Source organism: Leptosomus discolor, chromosome 1 (genome assembly GCF_034619465.1).
Source record: "Leptosomus discolor isolate bLepDis1 chromosome 1, bLepDis1.hap2, whole genome shotgun sequence".
NCBI classification, from domain to species: Eukaryota; Metazoa; Chordata; class Aves; order Leptosomiformes; family Leptosomidae; genus Leptosomus; species Leptosomus discolor.
In genome coordinates this window covers 56,765,474-56,791,611 of record NC_141391.1, presented here as the reverse complement: position 1 = coordinate 56,791,611, position 26,138 = coordinate 56,765,474, and the positions used below count along the sequence as shown (strand labels likewise).

The following is a 26,138-nucleotide window of genomic DNA, read 5'->3' as shown; positions in this document are numbered from 1 at the left end:
TACCCTGGCAATCCTGCAATATTGCACTGAGTACAGCACTTGCATTTGTATTTCACAAACATCCTGACATTTTTATAGGATTATTAAAAGAATAAACTTTGAAGAATGTTGCATTCAAAGTAGTGATGTCCAAGAAGGAGGATTAAATACTTATGTATACTTATTAGATTGCTTCTTCCAGATGTATTTAAAAAAAAAAAACAACAACAACAAAACCAGTAATGTTTTCAAGTTAATGGATTAACAACAAACACATGCAATAGACGAATGATAATAATTTTAAGCCACTGGAAACTATTTCTATTTATTTATGGAAATAGTGTAGATAGGGAGCAGTGACCTGCAGAGAGACACATTAAACACTGCAGATTTGCAAAAATCTGCAGAGGAAGAGCATTTGTGGGGAGCCAGACTGTGAAAGAATGTTTCAGTAAGAAATTATATTATGCATTTACTCCAAATTGTTAACATGCACAAACCATAACAGTGCAATCACACCTCATTGTTGCCTTTATGTATTTACTAGTGTGCTGAAAGCAAAGTATTTATAAAGGATTTCCATACACATTGCATAAAAATAGTGGAACCTGTATCCTGGTATTTCCTATCCAGTTCACCATGCCAAATGAGAGACTGTGGTACAGCCTGGTGAGCCTGTGCACAATTTCACATCTGTGAACTCTGCTGTATGTAATCAAGAGCTACACAATTCGTTCCTGCACCTGTAACCATCCCTGTGGCCCCTCCAAGAAGTCAATTCCATGTACTGGTCTCAACACAATTATTTTATTGACATTTCTCAGCTGAAAGGGTTTTGCAAATGCCATCCAATTTTCCAGCTCTTTCTAAAAGATCAAAAGATGCACCTTGCATAGTAGACAGGAATTTACACTGATGAGTGCCTATTGTCTTGAATACAAATGCTGCTCACGGTGTTTGCCCAAAGCTAAACATGTATGTCTATAATAACTAACTGCAGTTAGGCCACAAAAGCATACTTGTATTGGAGACAAAATATGTTTGTGCTGGAGAACACCTTTTGCTTGAACAACCCCCAGGCTAAGATCTTCAAGGCCTCCTAATTAAGCAGGATGGCACTGAGCTTGAAACCTGTCATTCCAAATAAAAAGCTGGAAAGAGCACGTTATTTCTGCTTGGAAATGGTAACAACTATGTCAGGTTATTGCTGCAGGTAGTACGTTCCGCAGGTTGAGATCTGCTTCTGGCAGAGATCTGTAGGCAGCAAACCGCTCTAGTCCCTGGGTTCATTCACGTAGCAAGAGGCAACCAAGGTACTTCACAACCAGAGGACAAGTTGGCCAAGGCACTAACCTACATTTTCTAAGATTTTTTTTTTTCAAGTACAGAAATAAATTCATATTTAGCTGAACTTTCAAGATAGTGTCCTTTCTCAAACTGCTCTGTTGCATAGCTTTCACGATTTTTAGCTGTCCACATCAGAGAGATTGTTGCTTCTTCTGCTAAAAGTCACATATCAAGGTTAGTAATAAAGCTCGCTTTATCATATTACCCACTTGAACATATGTTTGGAAGATGTAAAATTAATTTACAGCATTTTTTTGAAAACACTGCAAGGGAATAAGACATTTTCAAGTATCTCAATCTCTCATATCTTTGATGATCAAAAAGATAACACTAATTTTAAAACTAGTCAAGAAGAAAAGTTGTAGGACTTCAACTACAATATGCTCACTAGATCATTAATTATATATAGAAAAAACCCATAAAAGTTACTTTGAAAAAGTAAACAAGTCATATGATCTCTGTGCTGTATAACACATATGGTTAAAGGGACAAATTTTATCCCATTGGACACTTATACTAGGAACAAAAGGTTGAAAAAAGTTTTTAACAGGGTATGACTAGCAAACAAAATACTTAATTCTTTCAAGGGGTGATGCAAAGTACAGCCTTCATGAATAACTTACTGAAAATACCATCTGCTTCACAGCATATGCACAACAGTATTAAACGTACTCTCATGTAGACATGTACCTCCGTAGTGTTTTTAAGATTGTGTTGTACATGTCAGACCAGAAAGCAGCATTACTAGAAATAAAATTTAAGCACATGTCTAACAATGTCCCTGAAGTAATCCTAACAGCACCACAAACATGAAAATAAATTGTAGGCACTCTAATGTTGAGACCATGTTAGAGGTTTGCTTATCCTCATCTCCGATGCAAATATTTTTATACTAATACTCTGCATTTTGAAACATCTCCTTGTACTGAACTAACCTTTATAGCAATTTCAAGAAATGTATTTAAATACACAGAAAATTTGAATATATGCAGATAGAGTAAAACTGGACATTTATTTCAGCACAGCTAGAACAGAATAAAATAAGTTCTTTTTCTATCCTTGTTAATAAATCATAAAATGCAATGCAGAACTATTTTACCTTACATTCTAAGTTCCAATTAATTCAACTTAAAAGATATAAATCCAGAAAAATAATTAAATCTAGAAAATCATACAAGAGGTACGCATAAAATGCTTTTCAAATAGTTATTCTCTCATGGCACTGGGAAAAATGTTAACGTATTTACCGACTCCTGAATATGCAGAAACGTAATAATCACTCAGTTTTCTTAATGGAAATCAGAACTCAAGTAAGTTACCGCACCAGACAGTTTCAGTGCCTTGTCTCCTGCCCCGTATCTGTACCTTTCCATTTTTTTCAGATCATTGGTTTTAATAGCACTTGATAGTTTTTATGATTGCAAGAAAAATTAATTTGGCTTGTCTAGATCCCTACTGAAAGATTTTCAGTGCTTTAAATGCTCCACCCTTGTTATAGCCACATATTTATGCCACACCTTGTAATTTCAAACAGAAACAGTAAATGGTAGCTAATTTTCTCAAAGGTATCGTCTGTTTTAAGATGGAGATATAGAAATACAAGTAATTTCAACAATTCTATAACTATTTCATAATATGATTTTACCCTTTTCAGGAAATCCGCAGAAGCAATTGAACTCACCACTTTAGAAGATTTGTTTTGTTCTTCAAAAGCAAAAATTCATTAATGAATGAAAGATATAGAGCACCGCTTCTGATACATATGATTATGGTGGCATGATCTCTACAAACTTTATACTAAATACTTTTGCTTGAGAGACAGAATTCAGGGTGAGTTTTCCAAGAATTTCAGAAAGAGAACTGGATGGAGAACTCCTGCTATCTTAAAACTTCTCATTATAGTAGTCTGAACATATGATACAGAAGGAGATTCCACCTAGTCCTATGTCTTATCCTTTGGTTTATAATCAACACAGTCTCCATCAAGCCTGTCTGACTGCTCCAGTTCCTAGAGTCCTCAGAAAGAGGTCTTAAACTAAGAGCAGATATGGGTAGATGATGAGGGTGTCTTCTTACTGCACACCTAACTGCTCTATCCTGCCTGCCCTGCCTCCTGCACACAGATTAAACATGGCAGCCAACCAAAAGAATTAGCACCAATGTTTAATATTCCTCATGATACAGTATACAGAATGTTGTTGATTTCATTTTTAGAAGATTAATTACAGAGGAAAGAAGCCTGAAGTCAGGAAATTTTGTGTATGTATATTTATCATTTTACACATATAATGCTTTTCATATGTATGTCTATTATGTTTGCAGTTTATATGTTTATTTATATATCATATGAAATGTCATATATATAGTTGTGTTTGTACAAAATATACATATACATTAAAATGTTTCTTGAGAAACAGTAATAGGGAAGAAGATGACTCAGTCACCACCGGTGTTCCCTGCCTCAAGGGGCAGAAGGGGCTCTTACTTAGGAATAGAGAGACCTGGTCACTAGAGCATCCAACCTGAGCAGCTCAAGGACAAACTTTAGCACCTGAAACAGATAGAATGCCTCTTAAAAACTCTCAAGCCAGGGACTCAGGCGCAGAGAGCAGAGTGTTATTTAATCTATTACCTGCTAGGACACTGAAATAACTGAGGAACGACTTTATTATTATGTCTTTTGGGTGTAGCTTGTTTCTTTTTAACCTTGAATATTTCCTCCAAATATATTTAAGTAAACACATTTTCCCTAAAGACTGCTAGTGAAAGAAAAAAAAAAAAAAAGGCAAAATAATAATTTCTGGTGACTGAAAAATATGATAAGACAACAAGACTTCACCCTTACAGGCTTGCCAACTTTTAAAGCCAGCTTCAGTGTCCCATCCATTACTCTGAGGTATGCAGTAGGTGATAAGGGGCATGTTTTCTACTCTGCTTCTATACTCATGTAATATGTAAAGCAAAGCTCAAGTTTAGAAATTATTGCTAAGAACTATTAGCTGAGACTCAGGTTGTGAAATTACCATGTAATTGATCATTTGACTGTCTGTACCTTGAAATGGTTAGGATGGCTGCTGTCATGGATTTCACCTGTGCCAGCCCACGTTCTTCCAAACACGTCCCCGGGAGCACACATGACAGCGGAGCCAGGCTGTGATGCCGTGGACTTAATCTTCCTCTCCTGGTGACCTCAGTGCCCCAGAATGACCCTCAACGTATGTTTTCTAGAGTAGAGACAGCCTGAGAATTCAGCATCCTTCAAAACCATAGCAGTCTTTTAGGGAGTTGAAAAGTAGGATTCAGGCTTGCACAATGAATGCTTGCAAATGGGATGTGTTGAAACCACTGAAGTGGTGACCATCCCAGCTGTACACTCCTCTCTGCTGGAAGTTACACAAGGAACAGCAGAAAGGGAAACCTTCCTACACCACTGCTGTTCACAGGCCCATGCATTTTCTAAACTGAGCATTAGGTATGCTGCAAAGGAGAAAATAAATATGATTTTTAGTCATCCTGAAAAATGTGTCTGCAAACATGAGCCAGGGGCCTTAGTATCCTCCTACAGTGCAGCATTTCAGCTTCCACAGGTTATAAAATAATGCAAAAGGGGCATGAGAAAACATGAAATCACAATTACAGTTTCAGATCATTTTCACCAAACTGGAAAGCTGCCTGTCTCAAGGAAACAATTTCCACAGATGGTAAGACTCTTCACTGGCTTCGGCAGGTTCTCTGATGCCTGTAAGGAGTTTCCTAATGATTTCAGGATTTCATCTAACTGTAGGTTAGCAGTTTTATAGATTCTGTACATAGCACAGTAAAAAAATTGTTTTATATAACTCAAAAAAAATCATAAATGCAGGCTATATCTGCCATGTTGTTCATAACAAAGCTATTTATAAATCAAACATTCTGTAAATAAAATATAACCAAATATTATCAACTTGCATAAACTAATTCAAAGTGTTGTCTGGTAGCTAACATAAAAATGCTCTAAAACGGGCTGAAACTGTAGTGGAATTACAAAATGATTCAATACCACCAAAGAATGAACTTAAGACACATGGAAATAAATGGACCCAAATTCCATTTTTCTTGTAAGTACAAACATTTACTAGAGGCACTTCAAATAACTTATGCACATGTTAGAAATTATCCTGCCTTTGTTTGTGACAGCTTCAAGAATTATTTTACAGTGACTGTTACATTAGATTGTGGCACTGATTTTTACTTCTGCTATCGGTAATGTACTTTTCCAGCTACATAGTCTGTTTCGCATTTCAGTGAGTGCAAAATTTGGGAGTCGCATTTTTTGTGTTCACTTCAAGAAGGTCATACAGTAAGTAATTTTTAGTCCCTACGGAATCTGCATGCCCCACTGTATTTGCTTTCTCTTTACTTCTACTGTTAAGAATTATTTATATCAGAAATAAAGGTTCTTAAACTGAAGTTGCAGAAAGAGGGGTTGGGGTTTTTTAGGAAAGAATGAATCCCAAAGCATTTTAAGATTTTCTGGCTCAGTACTATTTGTGTGTCTCGTTCAGACTCCCTGTTCTACAGTACAGCCAGCAATTTGGGCTTTGGCAGGTTGAGAAATATATTTTTCAAACAGATTTACCGTTGAACATAGTATTTCTCTGCATCAGCTAACTTGGGCCAAATAATATATATGTGGATATAACTCAGCTAAAGTCAGTCCTCTTATTCCATGCCTAAATTATTATTTATGGGAGCTAAACCCAAAACAAAACAAAGCAATCTTCTGACTGCTTTAGCCATATTGCTTCTTTGAAGTAGTGGGAACAAAGCCAAAATTGCAAGTGTATAGCTTCAAAAACATTTCATAATCAACGTGACTAGGTTTATCAACATCAAAATGAATGTCTGAATTTCACTCAAGTACAGGCATATCTGCTATCAATGACATGGATTAGTGCTGTTTCTGTCACATCTTACTCAAAAGAGTGGTTTTATGGACTTACTTTTCTTTAATTTAGCCCAGTACAACCTTCGCTGACAAAATACAGATCTTAAGCAATCCTTAAGATACTAAGTCAGACTGTCGGTAAATCCTGACTTTGGGGGCAACAGACATATTTTGTTATGATTAAGCAAAGAAGACACAGTAGACTTCCACAAGCAGCCATTACTCTTCATCCCTCCTAGTCTTTACTATATAATACTTTCAATGAACTACACTGAATTTCCCTGTCAAAAAAAAAAAAAAAAAAATCTCGATCAACTGCACCAAAATAAGATCGAAGGAAGAATTTGCTGTTACATGATATTCAAGAACCATGTGCTCAGAAGGTACATTAGGCATTATATAGCAAAATACTACATAGTAGAATGCCAATTCTCGGAAAGCCAGCTGGTTGAAGAAAAAATAATAGACTTGCTTTTTGAAAAGACACTCAGAAAATCACTTGTGAGAAATGCCACAGCTTAAGTCTTAACAGATTTCTAAAAAACAAAACTAATTAACTAAACCTAACTCAAAATCCCCTTAAAAAATATTTATAGCATTTCAAGACAGGAGCAACATGACGTGCCTTCTGTCATGCAACTGTTTAGGGGTTTTATTCTAAGACCTGAGATTTGAGGAATAGGTTTGAAAGTCCGACACTAAAATATGGATTCTCAGACCAAATCCTTGAAATCTGAGAGGCATTTCTGTAACCACACGGTTATTAAAGTTGGAAGCTATAAAGCTATAAAAAAAAGAACATGTGGTGGCAGTATCTTTTCCAAAAAGAATTATCCTTTACTTTCCCACCTTTTAAAAAAAAAAAAGGCACTAATCTTTTGTCACCCTTTGAAATCTTGTAATCCGTCCTGCCTTATTTTGATCATGGCAAATCATAGTAAGTAAAAGAAAAAAAAAAAAAACACAAACCAAAACAAAACCAGAACTTTATACAAGGAAATCATGCAAAGAGAAATAGATTGAGTCAAGTATCTGTAAGAGAAAGTTCTCTCATGCAACAGGTTCGGCAGGATCACAACTGAGGTAAATGTCAGCTTCTGCCTGTAGCTACCTTTTCCATGTAGAAATGGCTGAAAGGATTATGTCAGGCTATGCCCCATCATCAAATTTACTGTAATGTGAAATGCAATGTTGCCTAAATCACAGGAAAAAAATTAAATTAAGAACTATTAAAAAAAGACACAAGACCTATAAATTGCTGGAGTCTGGGCAAATAGTGACATCATTGCATGCACCCTTGATCTCATACTCTTCCTTCAGCATCTGATAATAGTGGCTCTCAAATGTACAGTATTATACATTACATTATATAACCACAGCATTAGCACTCACGTTCTCACTGAAGACAAAAAAATATATAAATTTTAAATCTTAGGGTATTTAATAATGCTCTGGACCCTGGAGCTGCAATATTAGTATAATGAAAACGAAGACTCAAATAAGCTATTTTCTAGTCCTCCTTATAGTGTTACAATAGAAGTGAGACAAAAGACAGGTATGGTAATTTCCTTAGGCACAGCATATCTGTCCAAAACTTCAGTCCTGTCTGCTTCACTAAAAAAAAAAAAACAAAACAGAAACAAGTCATAATCAACCACCTACATTCCCTGACACCAATATTCTCTTACAGCTATCTCCGAGTTCGTATTTTTCTCTAATTATATTTTCTGTCTGGAGTTCCTCTGCTTCAGCATGACTTTTGTCCTTGTATTCCATGGACACAACTTTCCCAAAAAGAAACCTTATGCTTTTTCTTAGCCAAAAACAGAATTAAGACTTATTTGTCACCCTCCTATTTTTCAAATACTTCCAACACAAGATTTTTCTTGAAATATAGTTATCTTTCAGCATCTGAGACCACTCATTTCTGCCTTTATTCCAACTTCTCTAATTCTGCTTTCACATACCCTGATATGTTTCAAGAAGGTCTTAAGACAATAATGGCTCAAAGAGAACTCTTCATTTTACTGTTCAGCCTCAGAGCACTTTACTCTTTCTTTTCTATATGTCTGTAAATAATTCCATCCTCCTCCTCAGATACAAAAACTAAGACTTATCTCAAATGGTAGCTCTAGTTGCTTATAGTCAATATGTATCTCCGCATTGCATACTCTTTCAGCAAACCTTTTAAGAGACATAGCCTTTCATATCCAAATACACAGCCTGTGCATTCCCCAGATTCTGAACCTGGGCCTTCATTGGTGCAACATCCTTTTCTCCATCCTTTATAAATGCCATTTCATCTGCTTATTCACTACTCTATAATATAACACTCTTCTCTATAATATGCAGAAATATTAAAGTAATTGTATGCACTTTGCACTAGGGAAGGAAGAGTTTGAACAGTCCTTTTTCACATATCTCAAAAGTTCCTTTTACTAAAGTCCATATATCAATTTGACAGAAGAGCAAGGTGCAGCAAAAATGGTCCTGAAACAGATTTATTTATTTATTTATTTAGCTTTAGTAATCAATCCGCAAAATCCTAAAATACTGTGGAGTGGAAGGGTCCCTGAGAACACTCTCTGAAAAGATGTACAACAAAATCTATCACTCCTGTTACAGGCAATCAGAATGTTTATAGTCTTCCTTTAAGTACAATTTCATTTCCCTACTTAGAACATAAAGTGAAAAGTACAGATTGAAAGCACTGCTGGAATATGATTGACTGGCTTCCTAAAATACACAATTTAAGTACTTGGGCACCTGATGGCATTTATGAGAATTCAAACTAACTTTAAGAATTTAGTGAACTTCCCCCCCCCACCCCAATCACCAGTGTTATTTCTTGCTTGCTCTTTTCACATATAAATTTGAAGCAATCACATTTCAAACTAGTTCCAGGACAGCTCAAATATTTTGCAGCTTCTCAGGTTATACAGGCATAGCAAACGACAAAGAATATCTTCCCAAACATAGTCAAACATCATCTTTGACTGTAGTCCCCATAAGTAATAACCAAATCATCCTCAGCAAATCCAAATTAAGCTCATGTCTGCTGCTTAGGAATGGGTACATGGCAGCATTTCTTGAAAAAAATGTTCTTTCATTTATAATCTAACTTTTCAAATAGAATAGATATCCTTTCAAAAAATCTATACACATGTCTAGCTCCTATGCTTCTATAAGACTTCTGCATTCTCCAGATGACTGGGGAAGCCTCATCTTTCTTCAGTCACCTTGCTGACATACCATCTCTTTTTCAATGTCATTGGAGTTTCATTCTTAGGCATTCTTTGGCCACCTGAGTCCTTAGAAATACAATTAATTATGTTACTATGCAATCTCAAAAATGAAGCTGCATAATTGGTTAAGAGAGTATTTTTACAGAACTGTGTTATCACATCTATTTTACCAACTGAGCCATATTAAATTGAACCATTAGATTGATCCAAAAATTCAGTCTAACTAAGTACTGCCACTCAACCTTTCTATTATTTATAATCATACTTCTTTATTTTTACAATATGGCATTTCTGTATCTGCTATTCAACATCTTTGAAGCCTTCTACAACAATGCACATTTTTATAACTGTGTCTTCTACGTGGAACAATAGTGAAAGAAAATTACATCTACGTCAGCATGCTTAGAAGCCTGGAGGAAATAATAATGATAAAAACCAAATAAAAAACCACACACACACAAAAAACCCACTACGGAAATAATACTGATGTAACACTCTCACACCATTTACAGAAGAATTAATTCCAGCAACATAGTTAAGATGTAACTTTTAAAAGCTTTTCGTCACAAAATTTCAAGGTGCAGATCCACCACACCAAGAAACAATGAAAATTGTCTTCGGTTCCAAAAATTTTCTCTCTGATACATTTAAACAGCATAATATAAGATACTTGACTTACTACCAGATGCAAGTATCAGCTACCATCTGCTCATTACAGACACTCAGAATCAGATATAAGGTCATTAATTAAAGTCTCTTGACCAATAAAAATTTTTTAAAGGATAGGAACGAGACGGAAAATTTGAGAAAATTTCATCCCTATTAAATTTAAGAGTCATCTTCGCAAAAACTCTACTTATTAAGTAAAGTAGTCTCCATTTTCAGAGTTTGAGGGCATACAAAATCTCATCTTGCCTTGGTAAAACTTTTATCCTACTGAAAATAATATTAATCTGAGGGTAATTCTGTCAACACACACAGTGAAGTCATTAATTAGAATCTTATGTCTTACTGGCTGGAACACAGTACTTCTCATGTAACAGATCACGAAAGAATAATTACAGATGGCAGAATTTACCCAGCTACAGGACGAACTGTCAGGGAACACTGGGCAGGAAATACAGGGCTGCATGGTGCACTACATAGATGCTCCCGATTTACCAGCTGGCAGTGAAAAAAGCAAAAAAGGAAAGCCAGGACAGTAGAAACAAAAGGTGCTGCAATCTCTTTCACTCCCCAGCTGGATCTTAATGTATTTAGTGCTGTCATTCAGCATTACTCTACCTCATCTGACTTGTTGAGAGCTTTTTTTCACGCTTTTACTGCTTAAGTGAAACCATGGCTTTATTTCATGTCTAAACATTTGTAACACCTTTAGACTGAATTATAGTTATTCACATTAGCAGTATGGAAAGCACAGTATGTTCTACTGACCCACACCTCAGTGTAACGAACCTTATACTTTCTCACAGGTTTCAATTCTAGCTTATGGGATTCAGAGGTGGTATATTTAGAAGAAATATGGTAGAGATAAACAATGATATAAATTCCTTGTCCTCTCAAAGTGATCAGTTACCACTATATCTAGAAAGGGTCATGACTCAGTAATAACTACATATGCTATTCCCTATACATGTGTCTACATTTAGCTCATATATGGGGCTAAACAGTCATGTCACTCTATCACCTGATGACTCTTCACCAGCCAGGAAGGGGAATCGGGAAAAAGAAAACAGACCCACGGGTCTAAGTGAAAAAGATTTAATGAAACAGCACTAATACCAACAAAGGTATACAAAGTTAAACTCAGCCAAACGAATATGCAAGAATCACAACCAATAGGAGAGCAGTCCTAGGAAGAAACCAGGAGACACATGAAGAAGAGAAACCCCACCAGAAACCCCACAGGAACTCCCCTTCCTCAGTAAACCTTCCCCCTTTATAATGACATTATGGTATGGGCTACACCTGTGGTTAACTCAGGTCAGCTGCCCTGGCTGACTCAAAACTGTTAACACCCAAACCAGGACAACATGTTTGCATGAATTGTATTCTTAGAATATAGACTGATACAAGATGTAAGCGGATGTTCGTTGGATGGAGACACTTCTCAGCAGGTCACCAGACAGGCAGGCAGTGCGACACTCCACCTCATTCACTCAGAGGTGACTATCAAATGCAGGAATTGATACCCGACCCATCAAAGTCATGTTTGCTTCCCCAAGGAAACGTCTGTTTCAGTTGGAAGAACAGTAAAACTAAGTCCTAATAAAAGCAGAAGTTAATAAGGTAGAAAGAACTGAAGGAGAACACGTAAATCTATCCAAAGTCCTACTGACATTCAAGAACAGATTAGTTAAAAAGCTAACACTCCCGCCAAGAAGCAGTTCTTTTCCAAAATGAACCTCAATGGCACACAGAAAACATAATCCTCTATGTAATACATAGAGACATCTTTCAGTTTTAATCATGATATCAGAAAATAAAGCATTTTTTTCTTTCGCTTATTGATCAGTTTTTAGAAACTTTTACAAAGCACAAAACAGACAGCATGGCAACAAACTTTTTTTTCCTCCCTCATTTTTATTTTCAACAAATTTTAGCTAGGGGTGATTGCCAGGATTTTTCACCCAGGACTGCTTAGCAAATTTATAAGTGGGTATTGCAACGTGCTAACAAGTGCTTTATTTCCTCGGCACAATTTCTAGAATATCCAAAGCACATCAAACCATCCTCCCCTTAGAAAATACCTGGATCAGCCTTAAAGCTTGCAATGATAGGGCTGAGGGATGAAGACGTGTCTTTCAGTGACTACAAAACACAGCTTTGCACTGGGGAATCCAAAGCATTCCCAAGGAGCTGGGTTTAGAGCTCTGTCTTGACAGATGGATAAAGATCTGCTCAATGCATTTCTATGATCGTGGATTTAATGAAAATACCTAGGAGTTCTGACTGGTTAATTCTCATTTACATTTAAGAAACATAGTGAATCATGCAAGAGATTCAACAGAACAACTTGTAGTACAGATGTAGCATATCTGTCAGAACAAACATGACCTATCTAGAAAATACAAGAAAACGCACAATTCTGGGAGACTGCATGAGTCAAAGAGGAGTGGATGACAGGCAGAAGATGCATGGAGAATATTTTGTTGTATTACGCAATATATGAAGATGTTCAAAATCATGGAAGATGCAGAGCCTTTATGGTAGGTATGGTGTGCCTGAAAAGCAGAAGGTTTGGGGAGGGAAGCTGAAAAAGGATGAAGCAAAAGTCCATTTTGTTGAAAGTCAATAAAACGACTCTCACTGAGTTTAACAGGCTTTGGACTAAGCAGTTTTCCAAGACAAAGGATGATTTTTTTTTGTGCTTGAAATAAGATCATATATTTGTTGGCACGTTTAGAGAACTATCTGATAGTACTGCGAATTAATTTCCACAAATCCCTAGAAAAAAGGATGAATCTCACAACACAAAACACTGCCTTTTCATATTCCATGAGTAAGACACAATTTAACCCTTAGTTAACATATTTGTAAGCAGCTCCCTATATCATCACTGAATTTCTATGTAAAATTGTTTACCTGTGCTGTAAGAATTCTGCAAAATCGAAGTTTTCTACAGTAGGAGCAAAGGCAAGCCAATAATTTACCAATGACTGTCAATAACACTTAATCATCATTTATATACTACTACTGCAATATTTTATCAACGCAAAACGCTGTAACTGCTTTGAATGTCTGACCTTGAAGATACTAGCTGTGAGTTTCTGGTTTTAGACAGCAAATTCAGAAGCCCAGTAGTCACACAGTTCCACCAAGGATTTCCAGCATGATCACTGCTCAAAATCATATTCATATTAATAAATTATACTATCACAGCTAAACGGCAGACTATATGAAGGGCAAAAATCTGCTTGAGAACCAAAAGCTAGAGATTTTGAGACAGCAACGAAAGGCAATCCTTATATGAAAATTAACAGAAAAGCAGCACGGGTTTGGTGGCTTATTAGTGCAACCTCATTTCTAGATGCAATGCAACAAGATAGCATGTCTTTTAACAGCACTAAATTCAAACTGTCAGCACAAGGCTGGCCCCTGAACTTCGTGCAACATATTCAAAAGCCTCGACTTTCACCTATGAGTAGCATGGGTTTCTGCTTCCATTCAGTATTTCCAGATGAAGAGAGAGGACCAGAATTTTTGTTTGCCCAGGTAAGGTTTGCATCGGGTACAAGAATTCAGAGGGCATTTATAAAGCTTCAAAAAGTGTCAAGTATTTGAAAATATAAGCCCTTATTAGAAAAAGCTACTGCATCTTTTTGGTGTGTCATCACAGGCTGTAGTTTATAGACCCTAATTCAACTCCCCACACTAAGAGCTTCCCTCAAAATTGGATTTAAAGCCTGAAAATTAATGTCAGCATTTTTGAGAGATTCAGCTCTCAAACAGAACTTGTGAAACTGGAAGTCAAAACAGGAAACCAAAATCCAGACACAATCCTGAGATATTAATTAGGACACATTTTTATAAACAGACTCCAAAATAAATACTCTTCCTTCCTAGCAGACCTTCAGCATTACCTTGGTTAACATTAAATTGTGCATACATTTTCTTGTAATTGCACTGTTAAATTATTTATCTAGAACAGACTGACTGAAGCAGGAAAATAAATGTATATTGTAGATTTCAGTTATATGCTTCCAAACCATAGGATTGTTTGCATCGCCCTCTCTTCAGCCAACTACAATGCTTACAGTTTAATGCATAAAACAGCATAAACCACAGACTGACCGCAAAGTACTTGAAACTGCAACGGGCTTTTTTTGTTTGCCTTTTTTTTTTTAAAAAATAATGAAGTTTCACCTCCATGCAGCCAAAATCAATCTAACAAGGATTTCTTAAGCAACTAGCATGGCAGCCTTTAATAAAGAGATTCAGTTCAGTTCTCAGAAGACAGAACTCCTATGTTTGTCTCTGTTCCCTGCACTTCTGAGATTGTTATTTGATCTGGATTTGGACTCCCTAGAATTACTCTTTTACTAGGGCCACCTTCAGATTTCCAGAAAATCCTTTCCTTTTGCAGCCAGTAAGCTGTTTGATTTTATTTCTGCAGCTATTCAGAAAGATCATGTGAGATCTGCTTGAACAAAAGGAATCTGATGATAATTTTATGAACGTAATGCAAATGTGAAGAAAGCATCCCTGCTGCTCTGGAAAGGCTTTAATATATTGGTGCAGGAAGACAAGGTGAGAAATATTCCAGAGACTGCATGCAAACTTCACCAAAAAAACCAAGAAAAGCCCCTATGTGCAAATATCTTCACTGATATTAACACCCATTTGCTGTTCCTTTATAGCAGATGCAATCTTCAATGAAAATGCTTCTGTTTAGCACTGAGAATCTTCTCCAAAAATTAAAATCTGTTCAAAGTAAGTATAAATGTTTCTAAGACCAATTCAGAACTTAAACCATACTCCAAAACTTCTGAGTATGGATAAACATATTTTGGAACAGAAGTACAACTACGTGATTATGAAGAAAAAGATTTCTGCTTCCAAACTGTTTTGTGGTACATTGTATATAAATGTTTTCTGCATTTTTTTTTAATTAGTCATGAGGATCAGATGACGGCAACGTTGGTCTCATCTCCAGCGGTATGCAAACTTATTACAGTAAACTAACCTTCTACGTTCTATCTGACGGATGTACCCATAGGTACTACTTTTGACCATTTGGTTTGGGCCATTTTTCATTTATACATTCAAAATGAGGTATCTTTCTCAGGTAAAAGGTTATAAATAAACTAACAAAAATGTGTTTTATTTCCCAAAAAAACAAATCAGTTTGGCATTTCATAAAGTGTCTTTCAATTACTGCTTAGGAAGAAGTAGAAATTAAATTATGTATGCCCAAATCTTTCTCACAAGCTGCACGAAGTGTACTATACTAGTTGAAACTTCCACTATCTCAATGATACCAGAAGCATAGCTACTGGAAATTACTGCATTTTGCATAAACTTCTCAGCACTAACACAACTGTGCAAAATGCCATTGCTCAGGGAAACAGGAAACCCTTGGCCCGTAATACAACAACCATTTTATGAAGAAGATAGTTACTATGCAGTAACAGCAGTCAATTTAACTTGGTCCCCTGATCTAGAGGGCTGTACATTCAACCATCACTGGCATTTCACAGACATGGAAAAGAAAAATTGAGATCAGATTCTTGAAAACCTATTTCTTATTTCGCTGTATGTAATTATAATGCACGAAATTTCAGAGTTGTCTCAAATATTGTTTCAGGAACTTAGCAATTTGGAAGTGTTTTAAATGAAGTGGGAGTTTCCTGTATCTTTCCCTTCTGATTGCTCCCTCCTCTCATTTCCCCCATGTCTCAACTAATACAGTGCTTGTATTGAGGCTTGCTGTAGCATGAGCCTGATTTTGATGCACAATCCTCCTTCCCTGGGATATAGAGGAGGACTGTTTCTCAGGGGACTGTATAGCACTGCTCTGTCCTTCTGACTCTCTGTGATTTTTCAAGTATGAAAGGAAGACAGTCCCCCCCTTTGTGAGATTCTGCATCTCTCTATGTTTTAGCTTTTTTCTTGCTCTGAAGCCTTATTTCTAGGTTTGCCTATCTTGAGAAAAGTAGCAAGAAATATGGATTTGAACTCACAGCTGGCATACGAAAAGTATTTAATTAGTTCTTTTTCCTCCTTTTTAATCACTACAGTATTCCAGATATTCCTTAGAGCATAAAGAAAAACAATTATCTTTAAAGAATTACTTTTCCCCACACATTAACCACATGTCTCAGAAAGGCTACAACTTAGTTTATATTAGAAAGTGGAATGAAAAAGTAACTCTCAATGAAAGATCCGTAATTTATTTCAAGGTGTTTTTTTGGTCAATTCTGGACTGCTTGAAAATAGAAGATTCTATCTAAAGAGCCTAATAACTGTTTGTTCCAAAATCAAGAGACATAATTAATTTGATAATTATTTCCTGAAAACCAGTTGAAATTACAGGGTCCTCACTAACAGTTGCATTTTCCTCCTCCTTCACATTCAACTCCACTTTACACTCCAGGAAATCTGATGAAGCTACAGGCTCCTGTAGAGGTGCAGAGAATAAAATGAGTACATTTCCTGTATAAAAGAAAAAACTATCACTTCCTTTTATCAGGCATACTGAAAAGTAAAATCCTAACCGTAAGGCTTACAAAACCACTACTAGTTCTATGACACTCAAAAAATAATATGTACCATCCACCAGGTCGACTTGAAGTGCACTCAACAGCGGGCAGCTGGGTAAGTACCACACTACAGCATAGCTTTCTGCCATGAGGGATGAAGGGGGTTACCTTGTGGTAAATTATGGAATTGAGGTTGCAATAAAATAAAGTAGGCAGGAAGCTGCCTACAGTAGTGCACGCCAGCCTATCTCCTTCTTCAGCGTGTCCTCGTGCCTCTTCCTGTCTCGAACAACCCCTGAAAGCTTTCCAAAAATGGAGGGCAGATAGTCAAAGTCAGCTTGACCACTTGTGTAATTTGGAAGTCCTTGCAGCTCAAACAATGCATCTTTATTATAATCCCAACTGCCGAAATAATAATGAAATAATGATGATGTATGTTCCCAAAAAGCCTTCATGTTTTATTTTTCCCCTGTTAACAAATTTGGACAATTTTAGGTTTCTTCTTTTCCTTTCCAGAATACAGAGCAACACAATGATCCTTCCCTTTAATTTTTTTATGTGACCATTCACCTTACACAAAACCTTTTTAAACATATTGTACCTTCACTTGTCCTATTTTATGCATGCTATTATCAGTATGCATGATATGCAGCTGCAAGTACATACATCAACTATAAATGCCCGTAGAATATCAGCACGTCCGGCCTTTATGAGATGTCTGTCATTCCATCACATTTGATACATGTGGGTTGTCGCTGTAACAACAATGTCTTGTATATTGCATGGGATCGACAACTGACTACTAAGCAAAAGGTTGGGCTACACAATACGGCCCTTAATGTTCGTATCTGCTCCACATTTTAACGCACCCAAAATCATCATGGAATTAACTGCAAGCATACACACTCCGACTTCCCACCAGTGTGCTGATATCTGGCTATTGTTATTTAGAGACTTTCTGTAGCCTGAACTAACAGACTGATTGGTTTGTTAAATAAAATAATCAACATATGTTTTGACAGAATTCAAACTAATGTTAACACACTAAATGCATCAAAAAAAAAAAAATCTTTGCAAGGAAAGAGCGTTGACAACATTTGTCAGTTTAAACACTTTCTGGCAATAGCTCAGCTTGTTAACAGGCAATGAAAGACTGCTCTATTAAGCTCAGGGTGATGCTAAAATGGTTTCATAGGAGACAAAAGCAATTTTCCTTACCACCAAGTGAGGCTGCCTGTTGAGAAAGGCCATGACACACTGCAGGTCTTTGTTATTCATAGGTATTGATTGTAATAAGGAAGATGTTTTACTGCTATCCAGCGTTATACTGAGTTACACGAACAGCTATGTTTTTATTAAGAGCTAGGAGTTACATAAAAATTACTTAGACTACTGCTTAGTTTAATAGCATTTCCTTTTAATTTAAACTGAAGCAATGTTCCATACAAATAATAAAATAGATTGCACAATCCTTTGTTTTTAATTTAAAATCAGTCTTTGAAAAGGAGAGGGTTTATTAAACGTTACCTTTTAGAATTTACATGACTATCACTTCCATCAATAAACCTGTTTCTTCTCACAGAACTAGATTAATTTTTGGTGCTAAGTGAAATTCTGAGTTCTTGGCAATCACCCAAGAGTGTAGGAACCCGGGCTCAGTAAATATTGCAAGAAAACCTTAATGAGGCATAAAAGAATAAAAAAGAACAGAAAAGAGTGTCCACCAACAGAGACGGAAATGTAAACCTGGTCAGTGCCCCGAGGAGAAGAGAAAGTTACAGCCTTGGCTCTTTGAACTCATTCTGCATTCTGTAGACTTCAGATTGTGGAGTCATGCTGTACAGTAGTATTTTTTTTATTTGGGTATCAGTGTCGCCCATCTAACATAAATCTCTTCTGGAGGGATGTTTTAAACATCCCAGTTTAAATATCCTTCTAGCCAAAACCTGGTAAATGCAGGACATGGGAATGAGTTTTATTCTATTTCATATGTCAATTACATTGTAGTCCCTAGATGATCTCCCTGTTAAAGGTGGGAGATCTCTGATGAAAGTAACCCCCTGAAAGAAGTTTCTGGTGGAACTCCTTCACAATCAACCTGTTGAAAGACCTTGAATGCTAGCTGTCCTACCTGATGGCATAGATGCAGCTTTTCCCTTTCCCATACCTAGAAGATCTGAAAGAGATCTCTGCTTCAACATCACATTGTCCCCATAAATTCCTACTTCCAGATATTACAAAGCAGGCATACAATGAATTCTGATCTAGGCTATTTGTCCTTGGCATACACATTTCCGAGAACTTGTCAAGAGTGCTTTCATCCTTTACATCCAACATCCTCCTTCTATCACAGTGCAGATTTCTGGCTCATAAGAAGGACTCCAACAAGTCCACAATGAAAGGAAGCCTGTAAAGGGTAGGACTGGGCCGGCCACTAATGAATGACAGAAGCTCTCTATTAACCCTGCTTCCTCCCCAGAAGGGGAAGGGAGAGAGATTAAGGGAGACTTAGGCATTGAAAAAGAAAACTAAAACACATGTAATGAAACTATAACAATAAAATAAACCACAACAATACAAGAAAGAAAATAATAAAACATATACAAATATACACAAAACCAATATCAGCTGGTCAGATCTGAACCAGATCACCTTTCTGGTTCACTCCTCCCTGCAGGTGCAAACTTTTTAGGTGTTTGCAACTCTTTTCACTTCCGACACCCAAACATGGAGTACAAGATTTAGCAGTGACCTTGGTTGCTATAGGAGCAAGTACATGCAAGAGCCTTTCTGCATACCATTCCTGGGTAGTAACTATAACATCAAGTGCTATAACTACTAGAAGCTGACACTGTCTTCGAAAACACGCTGTTGATTTCAGAAATTGCAATTATTTAGAAGAGACTTAACTGAAAACTAAAATCACTGAACAGAACTAGTTCTGGTTTAGCTGAAAGCAGGACAAAGTCCTGTCCAGAGAAAGTTGCAACATCCACAAGTACAGAGAATTATGCTAAAAAACAAGCCATTCTTGGCCACCAAATAACGATGCCTGTTTATCTGCATGTTTAATACAAAGTGATCTCTTTTAGTAAGTACCTCTGTATCATTTCAAAGGATTGTGTTGGATCATACCTGTGCTGCTGCAGTTTCACTTCAGTCAAATTCTATTTGAATGAACAGAGTCAGACCGGTGTAAGGCTGTTGTAAGGAGAATGTGAAAAGAGGCCCAGCAATCTACATAGACTAACACGCTTCCTAGTCAATCTCAGTCTTTATATGGCTGGATGTACATGCCTGATTCTCCATTCATATGGGAGCAAGGTGACACTTTGCACTCAGGACCACTTGCACAGTGTTCATCCAGTCATCACTGTGTATAAATATGTATAGTCTTGAAATCATTACATAAGATTTCACCTATATATTCTTGTATTCTTTCTTCCTCGTTCCTTGAATCATACCTGTCATCATACTGGAAAACATAGAGAAAAGAGGTGGAGAATGTCAGAGAAGACTAAGTTTCAATACAGGGCCACACAGTCCAGTGTCCCAAATGTGGCTACAATGTCCAACATTTATGAAATCTGAGATATCTAAGTTTGAAGCTCAATGACCTGAAGTTCCCTCTAGAGCCAATTAAGACACTTTTCCTCAGAGCAATTCCAGTCTTACACTCTCCTCTAATGGTAGAGGGCTCGTAGCCAACTACCCTTCTAGCTCCAGTGCCTCAAGCAGGTGCCTAAAGTAAAGGATGAAAATGGCCTGCGCTGCCAACAATTAAGAGCTCATGTTTCTTTATGTATGTAGGTTTGGTACCAAAATTATATTTTAAATATTAATTCATATGCAAAAAGGTGAAACAGTATTTTCCCATGGTTAAAGAACAAGACTAGAAGCCATAATTCCTGAAAGATACATCTTGATTTACTCTTCATAATGGGTCTCCTTTTTTTTCCTTGCTGCAAAACTTAGTTCCAGCCTTGATCAATGAGGATCTATGCAAATTTAACCATGTGGCCTCTTAGACAGGATCATGGGTTTCAGTTCCCAAACTCAAGCATCCGTTACTCAGGAGAATAACATCTGTCCCCACTCAGGTCCTGCTCCATTGCTGCCTGGAGCAGAGCTAGGACAAAGGGCAGTTTCTTTAAAAGTCCCTTGTTCCTAGTGCACAGACTCCTTTGGTTAAAAGACTTTTCAGATACCCCTAGTGACACAAAAGAAGTTCCTCCAAGTTAACAAATATATATATATGTATATATATATAGCCCATAGTACTAATTTCCTCAGTGGTATCTACACCTTCAGCATTATTAGCACTAGAGAATTGCCTATAGACAGCAGCTTTTCTTCCTGCGGTGTTATTTCGATCGTATAACACATGCTTGCACAATTGATTTAATTTGAATCTATGGAAATATATGCTGCATAGCAGAGGGCGTATCAACCTCTGGTTTTTAATAAATGATCACACTGACAATTAAAATTCCTGGTGACAGGCGGATTACTGTTAAAATCTATGATTGATTTCTAGCAGAAAAATCTGGAGCAGCAGGGAGTAGAGCAGCTACCAGAAAACCTTAATAAAAATCAAGGTAATAAACCTTTTGCAAATATCAATTTTAATTATTTTTTAAATTACCTTTTCCTACTCCATCTCTTTCATATGGCCCAATCATGTGAAAAGTTAATCATATTTTATAATAAAAAACATTTACTGTTCTTTTTTTCATCATCTTTAGTGGAGTTTTTCAACAATATGAGCCATTACACTAAAATGGGAATTTCTTCAGCCATCACAGCACACAGCTGTTTTATAGTTAGTGTGTTTCACATCAGTAGAGTTTTTTTACACAAGTATTGCAGCTTCCAGAGCACGATTTTGCTATAAGGTTTTTACTTCTAAAATCCTGTATTTAATTTTTAATAATATCTGTACAATGACTGGCCAACCTCTTTAGTCTGATAGGATGCTTTACTCAGAATGTTTGAAGTATCTGCAAACAATAAAAGAAGTAAATCAGCTTCAAAGTTGTTAACAGTTAAAGAGAAGTTTCTAAAACATGCATAAAGAAGTTGTGGAAATGAAGTGCACAGCAAAAAGACAGTCAAAAAGGAAGGCTTCCTGCAAATTCTTAGAAGACCAGTGACACAGAACATTTATTTTCATTCATACGTTTCCTCTCCCACAGGTTGAAAGGGATTTTGGCAACAAAAAGTTTTCAAGGTACTTTTGTAGTAGCTAAGAAATACAGAGTGTCCTGGTTTGGTTGGGGTAAAATCACAGCCCAGCCATGTTAGGCAGGCTCAAGCCAGCCAGGACAGCTGACCGAGTTAGCTGCAGGTGTAGCCCATTGGTATGGGCTGTCACGCTCATTATAAAGGGAGGAGGTTTGCCGAGGAGAGGGGGTTCATGTGAGGTTTTTCTTGCTCCTCCTTGGCTGAGGATGACTCTAATGACAGCATATTCATTTGGCTACGTGTTTTCTGTTCATACTGGGGGTGGTTTCATTAAATCTGTTGCACTTCCGTCTACGGGTTCTCCCTCCCTTTTCCCAGTTACCCTCCCTGAGTGGTGAGGGATCATAGGGTGATAGAGTGACTGTTATGTTTGGCCCTGGGTATAGGCTAAACACAGACACAGAGCAATGCATCTTCATTTTCAGAGGTGAAAGATTAAGCAAATTTTTAGAAGTGATTTGTTTAATGGGAGAAAAAGCGCCACAAGGGCCACTAAAAACTCGTACACAGCAGGAAAACATAAAAACCTCTGGGTGCTTACCGTTTTAAGTTTAATTTATCCCTCTTTGTTTCCAAAAGTGCTTTTTACTTGCACTGTAATGATCTTTAAACGGATGGTAATGAAGAATAATGAACTCTGTGATAACCAGAATCGGTCAACTTTAACTTGTGATTCACCAGGAACAGAGTGTATATTAAACAGGATATCACAGTCAGGGGCTTAATTGCATATCATAGAATCATAGAATAGTTCTGGTTGGAAGAGACCTTTAAGATCATTGAGTCCAACCTTTGTCCTAGCTTCATCAACACCACTAAACCATGTCCCGAAGTACATCTACCTGTCTCTAAAAACACCTTGAGGGATGGTGACTCCACCACCTCCCTGGGCAGCCTGTTCCAATGGCTGACAACCCTTTCAGTAAAGAAATTCTTCCTAATACCCAGCCTCAACTTCCCCTGGTGCAGCTTAAGGCCATTTCCCCTTGTTCTGTCGCTTGTTATTAGGGAGAAGAGACCCACCTCCACCTCACTACAACTTCCTTTCAGGTAGCTGTAGAAAGCAGTAAGGTCTCCCCTCAGCCTTCTCTTCTCCAGGCTAAACAACCCCAGATACCTCTTAGTTATTTATTTGTTTAAAGAATGTCCTGATCTTCAAGTTTTACTGCCACTAGTATGACTACTGTAGTTTAACTCCAGAAGAGACTGACCTGCTCAGACCTATTCCTGCTCAGGAGTAACTCCAAAAAATTGCTTTATGATTGTTCTGACCTTTGCAGGGGCTTAGAGTAATCCTTGAGAAGTCTGATACTCTACACCATTCTTTGCTATCTTTTCTAGATGAGACATGAAGCCAACTGACGATGGCTGTATCTTTAATACATAGTAAATACAGGTGTGCATGTGATCACACAGATGTAGACCAGTTTTTTCTGAAACTTTATTTACCAAAATATCCAGATAGTGACTTAGCATATCCCAACTAATGCGTTTTAAATTCTTACTCTCAATTCAGCTAGTTTGACTTTCAGAGCCACATACCTTCTTAGCAGCAGCTGAGGATCATGGATTATAGCTACTTTCCTGATACATGACCAAGGCTGCAGCATACCTGCAGTACTGGAGCTGTTACATCAGCTGCTACACCAGTAGCAAAATGAAGACCAGGGAAAATGTGGGTGACTTGGTGATGGAGGATATGGAGAAGGCAGAGTTAGTGAATGCCTTCTTTTCCTCAGTCTTTACTGATAAGGCTGGTCCTCAGGAATCCCAGACCTTGGAGGTAGGAAAGGAAGTCTGGAGGAAGGAAGACTGCCCCTTGGTTGAGGAGGAATGGGTTAGGGATCTTTTAGGCAAACTAGACACTCACAAATCCATGGGACCCGACGGGATGCACCAACAAGTGCTGAGGGAGCTGGTAGATGTTATTGCTAAGCTGCTCTCCATCATCTTTGACAGGTCACGGAGGACAGAAGAGGTGCCAGAGGACTGGAGGAAAGCCAATGTCACTCCAGTCTTCAAAAAGGGCAAGGAGGAGGACCCAGAAAACTACAGGCCAGTCAGCTTCACCTCCATCCCTGGAAAGGTGATGGAACAGCTCGTTCTGGCTATTATCTCTAAGCATGTGGAGGAAAAGAAGATTATCAGGTATGGTCTACATGGATTCACCAAACAGAAATCATGTCTGACCAATCTGACAGCCTTCTATGATGGCATGACTGGCTGGGTGGATGAGGTGAGAGCAGTGGATGTTGTCTACTTTGACTTCAGCAAGGCTTTTGACACTGTCTCCCATCACATCCTCACAGGGAAGTTCAGGAAGTGTGGGATAGATGAGTGGACAGTGAGGTGGATTGAGAACTGCCTAAAGGACAGAGCTCAGAGTGTTGTAATGAGTGGCGCAGAGTCCAGCTGGAGGCCTGTAGCTAGCGGTGTTCCCCAAGGGTCAGTACTGGATCCAGTCTTGTTCAATATATTCCTCAACGACCTGGAAGAAGTGACTGAGTGTACCCTCAGCAAGTTTGCTGATGATACAACACTGGGAGGAGTGGCCGATACACCAGAAGGCTGTGCTGCCATTCAGCGAGATATGGACAGATTGGAGAGCTGGACACAGAGGAACCTAATGGGGTTCAGCAAGGGCAAGTGTACGGTCCTGCACTTGGGGAGAATAACCCCAGACATCAGTACAGGCTGGGGCTGACCTGCTGGACAACAGCCCTGCAGAGAAGAACCTGGGAGTCCTGGTGGTCAGCAAGTTAACCACGAGCCAGCAATGTGCCCTTGTGGCCAAGAAGGCCAATGGCATCCTGGGGTGCATTAAGAAGAGTGTGGCCAGCAGGTTGAGGGAGGTTCTCCTCCCCCTCTACTCTGCCCTGATGAGGCCACATCTGGAGTACTGTGTCCAGTTCAGGGCTCCTCAGTTCAAGAGGGACAGGGAACTACTGGAGAGAGTCGAGAGTCCAGCAAAGGGCTACTAAGACGATTAGGGGACTGAAGCATTTATCCTATGAGGAAAGGCTGAGAGACCTGGGGCTCTTTAGCCTGGAGAAGCCTGAGAGGGGACCTTATCAATGCTTATAAATATCTAAAGGGTGGGAGTCAAGAGGATGAGGCCAGAGTCTTTTCAGTGGTGCCCAGTGACAGGACAAGAGGCAACAGACACAAACTGGAGCACAGGAAGTTCTGCCTCAACATGACGAAAAACTTCTTTACTCTGAGGGTGACAGAGCCCTGGAACAGGCTGCCCAGGGAGGTTGTGGAGTCTCCTTCTCTGGAGATATTCAAAACCCACCTGGACACAATCTTGTGCAACCTGCTATAGGCTGCAGGCAAACCTGCTTTAGCAGGGGGTGTTGGACTAGATGATCTCCAGAGGTCCCTTCCAAACCCTGCCATTCTGTGATTCTGTGTGATCCTGTTAGCACTGATGCATGCTACATTGAGTGCATGCTACCCACAGCATATACAGGCTGCTGAGGGACCCATATATACGAGGGCATTCAGTGGGGTGCCACAGCCAGCACGATTAAGCTGGACCACAGCATCCTCCCTCCCCATCTCAGGCAGCTCCCAGGAACTGGGCATGACCAGATCAATGGAGTAAATGACATATCTTCACAGACCTTAAAAACTGATGAACTTGGGCTCACAATCCTGTGCAACACTTGAGATCACATGAGGGAGAAAACTTGCTATTTACAGAATGAGTTTATCAGAACTGATGTTTTTTTCTAGTAAAAGCTGTTGTACATATGAGCTCAATTTGATGCTGCATTGTTCAGTGGCAGACAGAGATAATACAAAACATAATTCAATTTACCGCTTCATTTCTTCATAAAGTCTACCCAGAAACATTTACTGCTCCATATTACAGTACAGGAGTTTAGCAAAATGAGTAAAGTAGGGAGTCTGCAGAACCATAAATAATGCTTTCTGCTTTCCTAAATAATATTTCACACTCTAGTGAAATAACAGAAGAAATCTTCCTTTTAATACCGTATCTGACCTGAAGAATTTGTCTAAAATGTTGAAACTTAAGTTAGTCATCCTGGACTAGATTTGTATTTATTGTTTTGTTTATTGACAAAATGGACAGCTCAGTCTGCTCTGCCTGTGGACTTTGACAACTGAGAAAAACTTGAGCAAGTGTAATTTTCAGCTTCTGATTTTATTTTAATTACAACATTGCAA

At 38.1% G+C, this 26,138-nt stretch overlaps 1 protein-coding gene across 1 annotated transcript in view; it reads right to left on the bottom strand.

The window, feature by feature from the left end:
* GPC6 (glypican 6) overlaps nucleotides 1-26,138 on the bottom strand; it is an 805,850-nt gene that overhangs the window by 699,326 nt on the left and 80,386 nt on the right. The gene's annotated exons all lie outside the window — the stretch shown is intronic.